Source organism: Sorex fumeus, unplaced genomic scaffold, assembly GCF_029834395.1.
Source record: "Sorex fumeus unplaced genomic scaffold, SorFum_2.1 ptg000098l, whole genome shotgun sequence".
Classification (NCBI taxonomy): domain Eukaryota; kingdom Metazoa; phylum Chordata; class Mammalia; order Eulipotyphla; family Soricidae; genus Sorex; species Sorex fumeus.
In genome coordinates, this window is record NW_026606155.1 from 79,218,090 (window position 1) to 79,236,394 (window position 18,305).

At 35.4% G+C, this 18,305-nt stretch overlaps 1 protein-coding gene and 1 pseudogene across 1 annotated transcript in view; both read right to left on the reverse strand.

The window, feature by feature from the left end:
- Positions 1-18,305, reverse strand: part of DPH6 (diphthamine biosynthesis 6) — a 159,811-nt gene that overhangs the window by 75,581 nt on the left and 65,925 nt on the right. The window lies entirely within an intron of this gene.
- On the reverse strand, positions 3,973-4,197 carry LOC130041580 (small nuclear ribonucleoprotein G-like; annotated as a pseudogene).

The following is an 18,305-nucleotide window of genomic DNA, read 5'->3' on the forward strand; positions in this document are numbered from 1 at the left end:
AATAAATCCAGTTTTTGATTGCTATTGTGTTTTTAAGGGATTTTAGGAGTGTAGATTACCTCTTAAGAATTAACATGGAGTTACTGTGCTCTGTTCTACAGTATGACATATTTTTCCAAGTAAAAAATGGATCTTAAGCAGTGTTGAGAGCTATACAACAAACAAAGGCCCTATAGCATCCATAAACTCCATCAACCAGCATATTCATTCATTAGAGTGGTGCCATCATACACATGGATAGTAGTGATGCATTGGTTCCTGGGAGATGTACTGCTTTTACAGGTCAGATCAGTGTAATATTTTAAAAACTTATGGTACATGGTGATTTCATTTAGAAATTTCATTTCCTTGTCAGAGACTGAAATGAGTTTTTCTGAACATTCATAGTTTAATTTTCTATTTCCAAAGTGTTTTACTGGTCAACTAACCAATTTTTTTAATTGGTATGACTACATGGGTTTTTTCAATTCACATTCTCACTTATTATCTATCCATCTGAGGGTTCAGCAAAAAGAAAATTAGTGATAATACTTTCAATTTAATTAGTATATTACATGCCCTGTAATTATTAGCGGGAAATGTTATATTAATGAATGTAAAAGTTAGAAGTAAATTACCTTGTAGCTATTATCAATTTCCCAAGCTACTGCTCCTTAAGATAACCCTCTCCCTATGGTCCTTCCAGTAATTTTTCTTTGCCTGATAAACATGATGATTAAACAGCACACAGAGCAAACCTTTGATACTTTTTAAATTAAATCCATGCCCAGCCTAAGGGCTGTGTCTGATTTCAACTAAATGTGTCAGTTAATCAGATAAAAAATTATCAGTAACTCAAAGAAACAGCAGCCTTAGGCTTCATCAGTGCCAGGGAAAGCTGAACAAAATAAGACATTCAGACAATATCACATTATGTGTAAAGGTTACTGATAAGCCTATAACTAAACAGAACTGCTTACCACTCTAACAACATCTGCCTGCAAAGAAATGTTAAATTCATTCAAATCGCTCTCCAATTTTAAGGAAAAAAATTTAGAAAAAAGGTTAGAGGTATTTTATCCATAAACACATATATAGTTTTAAAAATGCACGTGAAGATAGTAAAAATATGCAATAGATTATGAAAGCAGAATTCTTAAAACTAGGTTCTTAAAAATCTTTTACTAAAAATGTCTATTATCACCAATACTGTTTCTAGGATACTTCAAAAAGTATACCAAGTAACCAAATATTAAATGAGTTTAAAGGAAGGAACATATGAATTTGAGCACCTAGTGCCTAAAATGGTACAATTTTATCTATTTTTAAAGAATATGAAGTAGTCTGAAACTGTAGGAAGATTATACACTAAGAAGATAATTTTTGACTTGTAAAATGATCACCATTAGTATTCAAAATATTGCTCACTAAATAATAGGTATATCAGGGCTGGAGAAATGGTTAGGGGCCTTGCATGTGGCCAACCCTGGTTTGATTCCTGGCACCCCATGTATTACTCTGAGGCCCGCCAAGTATGATCCCTGAGTACAGAGCCAGGAGAAGCCCTGAGAACTGCCAGGTGTGCCCCCACAGTCTAAGATACACATGTATATACACAAATATAATATTTATATAGAATATATATTATAGCACATAATATGTAACATAAGTGCATATATATATATATAACAAAGTATATAATTATTTTAAAAAGACCAAAGCTCCTACAATCATTTGATAGGAAAATTGGCAAGCCCTTAAGTTCTCAGGGGATATTATGATTTTCAAAGGGTTTTAAGATTCCTAATTAAGATTACTTTACCAAAGAAGGCTATCTTATGAACTGATATATCAGTAACAACGGCAAGAAAGAAACTAAATCCTGCAAAGAATAGAAAATTATCTTTGAAAGATATAATGGGCAGTAGCTATGAAAAATCCATTTATAAAGCAGAACAGAATTCTCAAACCCCCTGACAAAGAAAATTTCAAATTAATACCCCATCATCTTTATTCTTCTCCTCTACGGTGATCAGATAATGTATTCAGCTACAACAAGATCCTCATTCCCCTTTATCAGCTGCAACTTCTCAATAAGTCGACCTGTGACAGGAGAATTCATCTGGCCAGTATGTACTGCTAAGTATCAGAGCTTCATGCAAATAAAAGTTACTCAACAGCAGTTCAAACTTCCTGGCCGCATCTGGAGACAGGATTAGTACAGCTTAAAAGTTCTGATTCTAAGTACACTGAAAAGCTTAATATAAACTCTCTGAAGTCATTGCTTTGGTCAAGAATTAGCTAAAGTTTTTGTTTTCCAACTGTAACAAGTGGCAACCCATGCCTCTAAGGGAAGGTTTTGGCAGTGGGAGTCCATCACCAACTAACATTGCTCAAAACTAGGTTAGGGCTTCTCCATGTTTCAGATTTCACTAAAGAGCAACTGAGAAATTATTTTATGGCTATAAAACGAAATTCAAGCTGGTCACCACGAAGTGCCTTAATTTAGCAGGTTCTTGCAATCCCCAGGGCTTACAGTCTCTTTTCATACCACTGGGATTTTTCATGTTTCCTTTGACCCCTGAATATCTAATGTTAACGATCTCAAGTGCTGTCCTCTGAAGGTTCCAGAACTTCAAATAAAGGCAAGAGTCTAAAAAGCATATTTTTTAAAATAATAGTTTATAAAAAATTCAACGGCCACAAAGGACAAGAAAAATAATAAATTCATTAAAAGGAAAAGTATCAAAAGTTTTAGTTGAGGCTCTATAATTATAAGAAAGACTTGGCCCATCTATCCTCTAAAATTAACTGAAAGGTAAAATATGTATAAGCTACTTATTAGGACAGTGCCTTTATTAGTATATTCTAAGTATTTATTATATTGTCAAATGTACCTTCTTGAATAGCAAAATGTTACTTTTAAAAAGTTTTCTAATCAAAAAATTGATTTTAGATACAATGGCTGATATAAATTATATAAAACTTTAAAAAATAAATTATAATAATTTTCAAATTTTATATTAATATCCAATTTTGCTTAGTTGGGTTCAGGTGAAAAAAGAGTAGCATTTTTTTTTGTTTCTCACTTTTTAAGAATATAAGACATTTGTTTATAGGTAGTTCCTTCAAAAAAATTCTAAGGATGACCATCAGAGACCTAATGATATTTAAAAATGAATTAATCATAAATAAGCTTCTTAAGCTGTAATAAATTAAAATTATTTCTTAGCAACAAGGTACCAATGCATGATAATTGAAAGGCTATAAGCTACAATAATAACAAATATATTTGCACTGTTTTATATAGAAACAGTGAAACTTATATAATTATTTTTCCTTAAGTGAAATGTTAAAAACAACCATTATAGCACTTTACTTATAGCATATAAATACTTAACTTAAAAATTCATTTAAAATAACAGAAAATAAATCACTTTATATAAAGGCTGGATATTGTCTTTCAGAAAATATTATTATCATTATGGGTTTTTGGCCACAGTGCTGTACCCAGTAGTGCTCAGGACTTAACTCTGCTCTCCAAGATCACTCCTGGCATCGCTAAAGGACCATATGGATGTCAGGAATGAAACTCAGGTTGGCTGCATGAAAGATAAGCACCCTAACTGCTGTACTGTCACTCCAGTCCCAGAGCATATAATTATTATTAATATTATTATTATTGTCATTGACTTCTTCATCAAGATCATGAAGGATCGGTTTGAAGCTCTTCATGTTCCCAGAGCGAACAGATGCCACTGGGCTACACTAGCACGTGAAAGGGACAAATGGAGACATTACTGGCGCCCGCTCGAGCGAATCGACGACTAACGGGAAGTTAAATGATTAAGTGATTGTCATTATTTATTATTTTCTATTACACAAATTTAACAAAAATTTTAAAATATGCATATCCCAACTTTTTATCAGTAAGAAGATACAATAAAGGGTATACATGAAAACATTTGCCTTCTAAATAATCACTGTTTAGACTCATTCTAAGACTTCTAATATGATAATATTTCCTTGTATGTCCAACTTCCTAATATCCTGTCATTTGCTTGTTGCCATCTCCACACATTCATCTATCACAAGACACATAAAGGGATCAAATCCCCAGAATATTCCTTGGATATGACTGCCAGACTACCACCATTCAATTTCAACAATAACTTCTTGTCCATAAATTTTTCAGTCTAGGGGGTAAGCTTTGCTCATGGTGTCTACTAGCAGGCTCTGAAAGTATTTTTAAATAAGTGAAGAGAGGTAACTCAAAGGCTGAGTTGCCTCCATTTATTTGTAGTTGGGCATTTGGGTTGTTTCCATATCTTGGCTATTGTACTAAGTGTGACAATGAACACAGGTGTGCATATATCCTTTTGAATAATGTTTTTGTAATTTAATGCTAGATACCAAAAAGTGGTATCACCGATCCATAGCTAAACAGATAGGTAGATAGATAGATGATAGATAGATAGATAGATAGATAGATAGATAGAGAGATAGATAGCACTGCTTTCCTGTTGTTCGATTTGCTCGAGCGGGCACTAGTAACATGTCCACTGTGAGACTTGTTATTACTGTTTTTGGCATATTGAATACATCATGGGCAGCTTGCCAGGATTTTGCCATGTGGGCAGGATACTCTCAGTAGCTTGCTGGGCTCTCCGAGTGGGGCGGAGGAATCGAACCCGGGTTGGCCGCATGCAAGGCAAATGCCCCACCTGCTGTGCTATTGCTCCAGCCCTTAGATAGATAGTTAGATAGATAGAAGGATAGATAGATAAATGTCTACATATAGCGGGATGCTATGCAGCTCTAAGAAAGAACAAAATCATACAATATAAGTTGAGACTATCATACTGAATGAAGTCAGTCAGAAGGAACGGGATAATATAGAATAATCTCTTTAATATATGGGACTTAAATACACAGCAAGGTAGTAACAAAGGCAACATAATGGTAGAACTAATCACACAATTGAGTTTGGGGAGGAAGGGTTTTCAGGGAAGGGGTGTTGGGACTTTGTGAGAGGAAGGAGTTGTGGGATAGGTATCAGGGAAGGGAGGGGTTGTGGAGACCTTGGGAGAAGGAGGGGTATATTGGTGATGAGTGTGGTGTTTGAATTTTGTGCATGAAAAAACATTATTAATAGCATTGTAAACTACAAAATGTCAATTGAAAATATTTTTAAAAAATAAGAAATTAAGAAAACATTGAGAACCAAAAAAAAAAAAAAGAAAAGAAAAAGATTGAGATCCCAGGTTCAATCCTTGACATTATGCTGTCCCTCAAGCCTCAAATAGCCCCAGGAGTAGGCCCCAAGCACTGATTTGGAGGTAGTCTCTAAGTACTTCTGGGAATGACTCCAAAACAAAAACAAACTATCAAATAAGTTAAGAATTAAATTTTTGGTGAGCTGGAGAGACATTTCAGAAGTTAAGGCACTTGCCTTGCATGCAGCTGACCCCATTTGGATCCCTGGCACTACATATGATCCTCTGAACACTGCCAAGTGTGATCCCTAAGCACAGAGCCAGGAGTTCAGAAGAAATCACAATTAACAATATTGTAAAACACAGTATCACCATCAGAAAAAAATGATTAAATTAAAAAACAATATGTGTCTCATAATTGCTGAGATCTAATTAATAGGTCAGGAAAAATCTCTTTTCATAGAATATTCCAGATACTAAATAAGGCAAAAATGGAAAAAAAAAATAACACTGCCATTTTCTAATCTACTTTATAAAAGTACATCTAAGCAACAATCACTAACAGTTGCTAACATCACAAAGATGAGAGGGCTAATTAGATATTGTCTTTCGCCTGATAGAAAAACACACCTTAATGCAATATTAAAAAACTTCTTTTTTGTTTTAATCGGGAGCCAGGGTGAGAGACAGTATAGTGGGTAAGGTGCTTGCCTGACCTGGGTATGATAACCAGTACCATATTTAGTTCCTGGACACAGAACCATGAGTAAGCCCAAATGATGGCTCCCAAACACACACACACACACACACACACACACACACACACACACACACACACACACACAAATCAGAGGGCATACTTCACATGTGTAAAGTCCTGGATTCAAACCTGCACCCAATGCAAAAACAAAAACAATCTATGCTTTCCAATATCACTTTCAGCAATTATAGAAATATTCTACTTCTATAGTAAAAAAAATATAGCAATTATTAGTTACATGAGGATAATAAATATTAGTGATATTAAAAGTGAGATTGAGGAAGTAGAATTTTAAGTTTTACTTGTTTTTACTACTTAAAATGTATATTTAGGGGCTAGAGAGGTCACTCAAAGAGCTGGAGCACATTCTTTGCATGCAAGAGGCCCTGTTGGATGCCTGGCACCACCTGGTTGCCGAGTACTGCCCAGGAAACCCCTATGTACTAAGTCAGGAGTATCCCATGAGTGGCTTGTGTGTAGGACAAAATTAAAACCAAACCCCCAAATTTAAATCTATATGCTAACATGGTAAGTACAGACTTAGAAATTACGGCTTTAGATCCAACTCTCAACTTATAGGAAAGCACTGAGAACAAAGAACATATTGTACTTTATTGTAAAAATTTTGTCAATCTGTGGGTTTCTCTATTAGTCAGGTGACCTAATTCATATAATAAAGACGTTAAAAGAGGAAGAAAAAAACCTGACAAGAGACTTGAAAAATATATTTACAAATCATAATGAACTTACTTAGATCTTGATTTAAGCAATGCAAGTGTAAAACAAAACAAAACAAAACAAAAAAGATATCTATATGACAACTAGAAATGTGAAGACTGATTAGCTATTTCAATGAATTAAGAAATTGTCTCTTCTTAATTATAAGTCTTCCTCATTAGTACCGTGGTGAGTATCCCCGCTTCTCACACGGGAGACCAGGGTTCAATTCCCTGATGGGGAGAGAGGTTGAAGATCTTTTTCGGGCTGGAGAGATAGCACAGCAGATAGGGCATTTGCCTTGCACGCTGCCGACCTGGGTTCAATTTCTCCATCTCTCTCGGAGAGCCCGGAAAGCTACTGAGAGTATCCTGCCTGCCTGGCAGAGCCTGGCAAGCTCCCTGTAGTGTATTCGATATGCAATATGCCAAAAACAGTAACATGTCTAACAATGGAGATGTTACTGGTGCCCGCTCGAGCAAATCGATGAACAATGGGACGACAGTGCTACAGTGCAGTGCTAAGAAATTTTTGTGACTTATTTTAATGTGTGAGTATGACCCTGCCATTAGATCTAACAGTAAGCATTATTTCTTAGAGACTGATGTTGAAGAACAAGTGATGATATCTGATATTTGCTTTAAAATAATGGAGGTAATAAGGCATCAGAGTGAAATGATGGGTTGTGTCCACCTGTTGAAGCTGTCTCTTAGATTTATTACTCTACCTTTTTATTTAAATACTAAAAGTTGTGTTGCAAAAGAGAGATAATAACTTGTAAAAACCAAGACAGGACTTCCAATATTCAAGTATAGTGTGTTTACTATTAGCAAATCCTCCCCACCTCCACCCCGCACTGCAGTGATAAAAGTGCACAGCTATCAAAAGCAACTAACTCAGGGAGCTGAGGATGGATCACATGTACATGTGAAAATAAAAAGTAGCTATCTCTGAAAAACTACTGATAGCTGGGCATCTAGTTTTATTGCCTGAAGCTGTTTCCACACCAGGGCAAGTCAAGATGTAAAAACCCAAATCTCTCTTTGTCATGGAAAAAGAGAGATTTGGAGTGAGACATAGGAAGCCCTCGAACCTATTAACAGTGCCAAGTAACAACTATGACCTCCCTGGCACATGCAGTGAGAAACTCTGTAACTCAGTCTTAAAGCTGTAGTCCTGGTTGCATAAAGCAGTGGACAGACATTCAGACTGGTCAGATATTTAAATGGGACACTCATAAAAGGAGACAGCATTAAAGACAGTGATCAACTTTGTATACATTATAGAGACCCAGAGAGGACCAAAGTGAGCCACATATTCTTGACTATGGTGAGACCATAAGGAGTGAAAGTAAGAGAGAGCACTTTATTTCTGATTTACTAACCATCCTAAATGTATTATAAAACCACTGCAATCAAAATAACACTATGGGAAAAATGCATACAGAAATTAATCAAACAAATGAGCTTTGAAATATATCTCTACATTTTGGCCAACTGATCTTTGACAAACTTCCCAAGGCAACTGAGTGGAAGAAAGGGTAATTTTTCAATAAATGGTACTGACACAATTGGATATTCATATGAAAAATGATTAATTTGACCCCTGCCTTGCACCATTATAAGCTATATAAATTCATTATATACATATACAACATATACACAGTAGTTATATTTTCTATCTACAAATATAAAACAGAAGCAAACAAAAAAAAACCCAGATGATGTTAGATCAAAAATATCGAAATCATGAAAGAAGAAACTGATAAAATAGACTTCAATGACTTTTAAATTTTCACAACTCAAAAACTGCCATTACAAAAATAAAAAGATAGACTGTGAACTGGGAATAATATTTGCAACTTGCAAGTCATATAGCTGATAAAAGATTATGCAGACTATAAAACAAACTTTTACGACTGAACAACTAAAAATAATTTTAAAACTTTGATAAATATTCTACTTAAACAGAGATATGAAAAGCTAGTAGAAGCACATGAAAAAATACTCAGTATCTTCAGTTAGTAGAGAAATAATCCAGCATTTTCATTTTTATCATCACTCTATGATCCAGCAATTTTATTCCTAGTATCAATTCATGATTAATAAAAATTACATTTTCAGAAAAGTTACAGGTGAATGTCCTAACAGGTGAATGTCCTAAGCTACATTATGTTAACTACATATTAGCCAAAAATTATAAATAGTTCCAATTTTCCAATTATTGGTGGAGATGGAAGTGTAAGAAAAATGTGATAGATCAGTATGTGCAACTTACTATACTCATTCTACAATGGAATAATACACAGCAATTAGACAAAACTATTAAAAATAAGTAAGCCCAGAAGGAATACCCTTCAGGCAGAAGGAGCATCAAAATTTAAAACCACCAAAGCTAGGACAGAGAGATACATAGCACAGGTGTTAATATTTATCTTTCATGCTTAGTTCTATCTCTGGCAAAGCACAGTCCCCTGAGCATTCCAAACACAGAACCAGGAGTAGCCCCTCTGCACCACCACATGTGGTCCCCAAAACAAAACACACAAAAAAGCCCCACATAGAAGACTATGCAATTATCTCTCTCTCTCTCTCTCTCTCTCTTTTTTTTACTGAATCACCATAAGATAGTTACAAGCTTTCATGTTTGGGTTACAGTCACACAATGATCAAACATCCATCCCTCCACCAGTGCACATTCCCCACCACCTATATCCCCGATATACCTCCCCTTCCCCCCCCCCCTCCGTGGCAGACAATATCCCCCATACACTCTCTACTTTTGGGCATTATGGTTTGCAATTCAGATATTGAGAGGTTATCATGTTTGGCCCATTATCTACTTTCAGCACACATCTCCCATTCCAACCGGTTTCTAAAGCCATCGTTTTCTTAGTGATCCCTTCTCTACTCCAGCTCCCTTCTCCCCTTTGCTCATGAGGTAGGCTTCCAGCTATGGAGCAACCTTTCTGTCCCGTGTATCTACTATCCTTAGGTGTCAGTCTCATGTTATGTTGTTTTATACTCCACAAATGAGTATGCAATTATCTCTTTGCATGGACTATATCTATTCTAAATGAATTGGTTCTTTTCAACTACACCTTAATTTTTGGGTTAACATGCACTTCACTAATCAGTAAAATCTGAGAATTGCGTGGCTCCCCTTCAGTCTGTTTCAAGTAAAACAAAAACAAAATAACAAAAGACACTCTAAATTGTTCATCATAAAGAGATGTTTGCAGTGATGGAATTAACTGGCAATTTAGTTACTAAATGAGCCATATTCCATCACTGTAAATAAAACACCTTTGGTTATTTGAACATAAAAGTAAAAATTATAAATTATTATTATACTAAACTGAACCACAGGATGTCAGTAATCTGTTGTGCCAATGTAAGTACAGGATTATACAAAAGAATATTTCTCATAATAAATTCCTGTGAGTTTCTTCATTCATGCTATTTTGTTGAGAATTTCTCTTTTCTGAGATAGCCTCCTGGGACATGCATCTCATTTTCATGAGGGTCCCTGAGAGACTTGAGCATACAGTATTTACTTCAGTACAATGTCAACAACATATTGCAGAACATTTCATCTAAAATAATAATAGAAAATGTTGAGCCATCTTTCCATTTGGAAAAATATATCTGGAAGAATGTGATGTCTGACAAAATCTACACTGCTTAAACACCCTGTGCCATTTCAGCTTGTTTGGGAAATCTAAAGATACATACATCTATGTGTGCTTATATATACATGTAGATGATGCGTATGTATGTGTGTGTGTATATATATGTATGTATAAATATATATATATATGAACACACATATACTGAATGAAGAGTATATGTGTGAGTACAAGGAAACTAGGCTGAACAAAGAAAGAAAAGTTAACTGCTTTCTACATACCTGGCTTAGAGTAAAGGAGGATACTACAATACTTGTTTATTGCCTGTTTTGGTCAAAAGTTAAATAACTGAATTCACAAAGGAAGAGGGTTTACAAACTAGAAATTTCTACAAAGATTATTTTTGTATTAGTGTTCTGAAGAAGTTATTTACTTACTTCCCATAATCCATTCTTCAGTGGCACTATTTGATCATCACTCACATGTTTGATTAAAATCAAACATTAGGCCAGTGAAGGGAGGTCATGAATTCACCTTTTATGTGATTCAAGATTTTTTATTCAGGGCTGGAATGACAGTACAGAAGGCAGGGTACTTGCCTTGCTCAGGTTAGATTCCCAGCACCACATATGGACCCCCAAGCCTACCAGGAATGATCCCTGAGTAGAGAGTCAAATAAATCCTAAGCACAGCGAGAAATGATCCCTGAGTACAGAGTCAAATAAATCCTGAGCACAGCGAGAAATGATCCCTGAGTAGAGAGTCAAAAGGAAGTCCTGGGCACAGCCAAGAATGATTCCTGAGAAGAAAGTCAAGAGTAAGTCCTGAGCACTGTGAGGTGTGACCCCCTAACAAAAACAAAATATTTTTAGATGTGAGAATATCTGCTAGCTATGCATAACATATAAAGGATAGTCCATAAATTTTTACTTTTTTAGTTAATAATTATAATGCTGGCAAGGAGACTTTGGACAATACCCAACTATGCTCAGGGCTTACTCCTGGCTCTGTGTTTAGGGAATCATTCCTAGCAGTGCTCAGGGAACCATATATGGTGCTAAGATGCAACTGGGAGTCTGACATGTGCAAGACAGGAGTCTCAACTCCTGTACTATGCTTCTGGACTTAATAATTATAATTTTATCATAAAAGACTTCCCCAAAGATTCAGAAACATTTTCTCTCATAAAGAGCTATATCCATAGGACATCATTGACTGAAAATTTCAGGTTTGGGAGCACTGTTTAAAAACACTGAGTTGTTAATAAAATAAAAAATAAAAAAATTTAAAAAATTAAAAAATAAAAATAAATAAATAAAATAAAATAAAACAAAAAAACCCACTGAGTTGTTAAATATGTTATATGTATTATCTTCTTAATCTTCTTCCATTTTTTATTTAAAAATAGGAAAACTGACCAAAGTGAGATTAATTTTTCCAAGAAAGTACAAACAGCAACTTAATGCCATATGGTACCAAGATCCACATTTGGCCCTGAATATAGGTTTACAGCATCAACACTAAAATATCTAAAAGATGAAATGAAAAAACTGAAAAATGAATCGCACTATTTTTGTGTATTAGGCACAAGATAAGGCTTTGCAATATAAAATATAACTTGTAAAATACTTTGATCCAGGGGCTGGAGCAATAGCACAGTGGGTAGGGCGTTTGCCTTGCACGCGGCCGACCTGAGTTCAATTCCCAGCATCCCATATGGTCCCCTGAGTGCCGCCAGGAGTAATTCCTGAGTGCAGAGCCAGGAATAACCCCTGTGCATTGCTGGGTGTGACCCAAAAAGCAAAAAAAAAATAAATAAATAAATAAAAAAACTTTGATCCATGGCCAGATATAGTACATTGGGCAGCTCTTGCCTTGCATGATGCTTAACTGAGTTCGATTTCTAATACCCCATGAGTTCCCTGAGCCTGCCAGAAGTGAACCTTGAGCACAGAGCTAAGAGTAAGGGAGTAAGCCCTAAGCAGTGCAGGGTGTGCCCCCCCAAAAAAAAGCACCCACAAAAACAAAATACCATACTTTGATTTTTTTGTGCTATCTTAAAAAAAATTCCTGGGGTTAAAGCGATAGTATAGAGGTGACAAGGGTGACCCAGTTTAATGGTGTCTAAAATAATTTTTGAAGAAAATGAAACCTATAGACAGAAAAAATAATGTTAAATTGAGTCACTCATTACTTCCAAATAAATAGTCTTAACTATAATGTGTATGCTGTGAAGCATATGTATGCAAACTTCAGTCCACAAAGAATTTATGTTTTACAAATCCATTTTAAATAAAGGTTAGATTACTGGTTTACTTAATTATAATATACCCATAGATATGCTTGTGATGAAAAAGAGTAGAAAGATATAGTTAAAAATTTCAAAATATAACAACAACAACAAAATGAATTCAAAAGAACAGAAAGACTTTCATCTTATATACAGAATACTTGAAGAAAAACACATTTAAATAAGAAAAAGAGGAAGAAACGGAATATAGGACAGCAAAAGGATCATTTCAAGTTTGTTTATGGGCATAAAAGTTTTGGTCATTGTAGAATTTTAGAGATTAATTCAACACAACTGAAACTTAGGACCATAATTTTTCATTACATCAATTTTCACTTCACAATAACATTGTTGCTATCAAGAGCACATCAAATTGTTCAGGTGTAAGAAGGTGAAGTGCTGGGGCAAGAGTTGGACTAGTCTAGGAAAAGTGAGAGAAACCACGTAACAGCACAAATAATGATGTCCTAATGTGGAAAATTCTTGTATGTTGTGTGGCGATACTATTTTAATAGCATTTCTGTTGTCCCCTACACTATTTTTGAATGTCAGATTAAAATGTACTATTATCCATCCATTTAAAAATTCTATTTTAAAACTAAGGATTTCTGGGGCTGTAAGCATAGCCCATTGTGTTTGATACATGCTTTACATGAAGGATTCCAGGGTTTATTCCCTGGAACCCAGGGGATTCTCGAGCACAGCAGGAAGTGTTCTCCAAGCACTGAGCTGCAAACAGTCCCTGAATACCACAGGTGCTTTTCCACCAAAACTGGAAAAGCAAAGCAACAACAAGAACAACAACAAATCAACTAAAGGTTTCTACTTCAAAATGACATCATATAGCCTTTCCAGAGAAAACTCTGGGAGCAAATTACTGGATTCAAATCACAATTCCTGCATTTATTAGCTGTTTGACCTGGGACAAATATTTATGTTTCTATGTGGCAGTATTCTTATTTGTAAAAACCCAGTTTTAAAAACAGTTTTCTAAGAGTTATTGTAAGGACTATGCAATGTATGTCAGTTCCTTAACCTGAATTCAAAAGTAGGCACTTTTCATGTATATTTATTTATTTGTTTGGGGGCTGGGGGTCAGCTACATGTAATGCAAGTCTTACCATTTGTACTATTTATCCCCCCAGGTTCAATCTCTGATACCTCATATGTTTCCCTGAGCCCCACCAGGAATAATTCCTGAGCATAGAGCTAGGAGTAGCCCTGAGCATACAGCAAGTTGCAGTCTGAATCCCACACATTCCAAATTAAATAAAATAATCGATAGCATAGTAGGTAGGGCATTTGCCTTGCACACGACTGAACCAGGCGACCTGGGTTAGATTCCTCTGCCCCTCTTGGAGAGCCCGGCAAGCTACTGAGAGTATACTCGCCTACACAGCAAAGCCTGGCAAGCTACCTGTGACATATTCGATATGCCAAACACAGTAACAAGAAGTCTCACATGGAGACGTTACTGGGCCAGCTCGAGCAAATTGATGAACAACAGGAGGACAGTGCTACAGTGCTGCAGATTTCCTGATTGCTCCAAATAAAACATTAAAATCATTCAATGCATAGTTTAATGTTTTGCACAAAGAACTCAGACATTTATATCCATTATTAACTAACTTAAAGTAAACTGGATACTTTCAACAACAATGGATAACTGTTTAACAAAAATTAGAGGGAGAAGTATGAAAATATACAGATGTTAGCTAAGTAACTGGATCTCTGAAATATTAGTAAACAATTTTAACATAATGTGTTAAAATTTAAAACTCCACTATTCCTTTTCTCACTGTTCTCCATTACACCTTTTCCCACTATTTTCTGTATCAAACTTATCCACCAGTAAATTCTGTTACTCTTCATTATGGTTATAACTAGCATTCAGTTTCTATGCGCTTTAAAAATCAAATCAGGATTTTTTTTAAACTCTCAAAACAAGCTAAAGAAAGAGGGTTACTGTAATCATTGGGAGATAAACTACAAAATATCTACAGCAGCATATTTAATGGTGATCAGAAATAAAACTGCAATTATTTCACAGATGATAAATGATTGCATATGAAGAAAAGTCAAAACAATTAATAGAAATATATTAGAGTAAGTAACTTTATCATAGTTGGCATATACTAAACAATACTTAAAATTTAATCTGCGTGCACGGTGTCGGACGTCCGGGCTCAACCCCCTCGTGGGTGAAACCTCTCCCGACCCCACCGAGTCTGGTCTCGTTGTCCAAGTCTGGCCCGGCCGGAGGCACGGGCTCTCCGGAGCCCACTGTGCCGAAGCTAGCGATGCCCGCGCAAGCGGCAAAAAACAGTACGACTCTTAGCGGTGGATCACTCAGCAAAAAATAACTTGATAAATATTGTGTCCCGGGCTGAACTGTGTCTCCCTCAAATTCACTTAAGTCCTAAATCCTGCATTACCTCGTAATGTGGCTATATTTTGAATATAGGGCCTTTTAAGAGGTAACTAAATTAAATCAGATCATATGGGTAGGCTCTCATCCATTATGATTGGGATCTATATTAAAAAAAGAAATCAAGATATAGGTGCTCATCTGAGGAAAGACCACATGAGGTCACAGGGAGAAGGTCATTTATAAATCATTATAAAGAAACCTCAGAATGAAACCAACCCTGCTGACAACTTGATCTTGGATTTCTAGTCACCAGAACTAAAAAAAAAAATTATTGTTTAAGCCACCCATTCTGCGGTATTTTGTTATGACTTTTAGCTAATATATACAGGCATGAATATTTTTTTTAAAAAGACATAAATTTACTACTTCTACACTACTTCTACATAAGAAATTCCAAAACATTATCAAAGAAATTAAAGAAGATGCAAACAAATGGAGATATGTACTATACTCTCAGATGACAGATTCAATACTTTAATATCAGTTTTCTTCAAGTAAGCTACAGATTCACTATAATATCAACTAAAATCCTTGTACATTATTTTTTTAGCAACTATATCTTACTGAAATAATTTAAAAAAATGTGTTCCAAAGGCACAGGAGAAACAAATGAACTAATGGAAGAAAACAGAAAATTCATAAGCAGATTTATATATTTATGAGAGATGATGAGGATTTTTCAATATGTAATACTTAGAGAAATGGATATTCCTTTTGGGAAAAATAAATCTTAATCTCTATTTCATACCTACACAAATCAAATGCATCTAAGTATGCAAGTAAGCAATAGCTTCTAAAAGATACTCTGAAAAAATAGCATTATGACTTTGTGGTAGAAAAACTTTCTTAAACAAGGAATAAAATGCCCATAAGTATAAAACAACATGACATGAGACTGATACCCAAGGACAGTAGATACAAGGGTCAGGAAGACTGCTCCACAGTTAGAAGCCTGCCTCATGAGCCGGGGGAAGAAGACAGCTGGAAAAGAGAAGCGATCACTAAGAAAATGATGGTTTGGAGGAATTGGTCAGGATGGGAGATGTGTACTGAAAGTAGATAAAGGACCAAACATGATAACCTCTCAGTATCTGTATTACAAACATAATGCCCAAAAGTAGAAAGAGAGATGGGGAATATTGTCTGCCATGGAGGCAGTGGGAGGGTGGAAAAGGTGGGGGTATACTGGGGATTTTGGTGATGAGGAATGTGCACTGGTGGAGGGATGGGTGTTTGATCATTATGTGATTGTAACTCAGACATGAAAGCTTGTAACTATATTTCATGGTGATTCAATAAAATATAAAAATAAATGCCTCATAAAGAATAAAATTATAATTTACACTATTATACTATATTATATCAAAGAAGGCATTTTTCATCAAAGAATAAAAGATATTAAAATGCATCTAACCAAGAATAATAAAAGTTACAAAGAATAAATCAATGAATGAATCAAATGCTTTTAAAAGGCAACAGTCTTAACTAGGCACTACCCAACAAAGAATATAAAAATAAACAAAAAACATTAAACAATTTCTACCTCAGCGAAGAAATATAAATTAAAATCATAATATGTAATACCATACACCACCAGAATACTTTATTTTTTAAAAATAGACTACCAGTAGGGAAACAGCTCAGTGGGAGAATACACATGTCACATGTATGTAGTCCTAGGTTCAATCTCTGGCAAAAAAGCCAAGCCACTGTCATTGTCACTGTCCTCCCATTGTTCATTGATTTGCTCAAGTGGGCCCAGTAACGTCTCCATTGTGAGACTTGTTGTTACTGTGTTTGGCATATCGAATACGTCACAGGGACCTTGCCAGGCTTTGCCCTGCGGGTGAGATACTCTCGGTAGCTTGCCGTGCTCTCCAAGAGGGACGGAACCGGGTCGGCCGGGTCAGATGCATGCAAGGCAAACGCCCTACAAAAAACCCAAACCGAAACTAAAACTCCCAAAACTAGCAATTCCAAATGCTCGTTAGGGTGAGTGCAAATGGAACCCTCATACATTGCTGGTGGGAGTAAAAATCTGCACAGAAATTTTGGAAAGCAGTTAGTAGCTACAAAATATGAGTACTAAAAACATGTCAACTACCTCTCATTGTGGCTCCTATATTCATTCCTAACGGAAATGGGCATATACATACACTGAAAGATATATACAAAAGTACTGATATCAGAACTTTCTGTAATATCCCCAAATTAGAGGTAACCCAAGTACCTATCCCCAAATTAGAGATAACCCAAGTACCTATGAATAGCAGAATGAATAAACAAGATATGGTATGTCTGTATACTGAATTTCTATACTCCAATAAAATTGCACCAATTACTGCTAGGTGTAAACACATAAGTATCCCAAAAGTATATAATGATAAAAGAAGGCATATATAAACTTACAAATATTTATATGTGTGAATTAAATTTGTAATTTATATTTTAAATTAAATATTCTACTGTTATGACATTAAAGGACAGGCAAAAATAACCTAAGGTGACTGAAATCAGGGTAGTGCTTGATTTTAATGACTAGAGTGGTAACTGGACATGGATATAAGAGAATTACTACAGTATTCATTTGATAAAGCTTAGAAACCTTCAACTACTCACGAAAATATGCCCCCCTAAATTAAGTAAATTAAAAACTGAAATAAGCACATATAGAAGGGTATCAACGTGTATACTTTGATGAATACACAGACATAAAACAAACTATGTAATTGCTACCCAACTCTACTTACTTCTCCAGCCTTCTTTTGTTATTGTTTTTGTTTGAAGCCCACACCCCAAGAAGTTCAAGAGTTATTCAGAAATTACTTATGGTGATAATCTGGGGGACATATAGGATGCTATGATTGAAACTGGGTCAGCTGTGTGAAGGCCTACCTGCTATACTATCATTCCACTCCCCTTTTCATATCAATTTTAACTTCCACTTTGGACACTGCAATCATACTAATTTTCTCTAAGCCTAATACTAGTACCATATCCACCTTTGTTCCAAGGAAGGAAATACTCTCCCTTCCAAAGACTTACTCAGATACTCTCTGATTGGAGAAAACTTACATTCAAGCGTCAGAGAAAAGTCTATCTTAGTCTTTGACCAATTCCTTCTCATCTCTACTCCTTTAGTGGCATTGTCATAGGTACAATTATATGTTTTAGATGATTTAGTTTGATTAATGCCTATAGACACTGATAACTAACCATGTAATTAATTAGCAATTAAACCAAAGACATTAATTACTAGACTCTAAGCCATGCTCACTTTTATT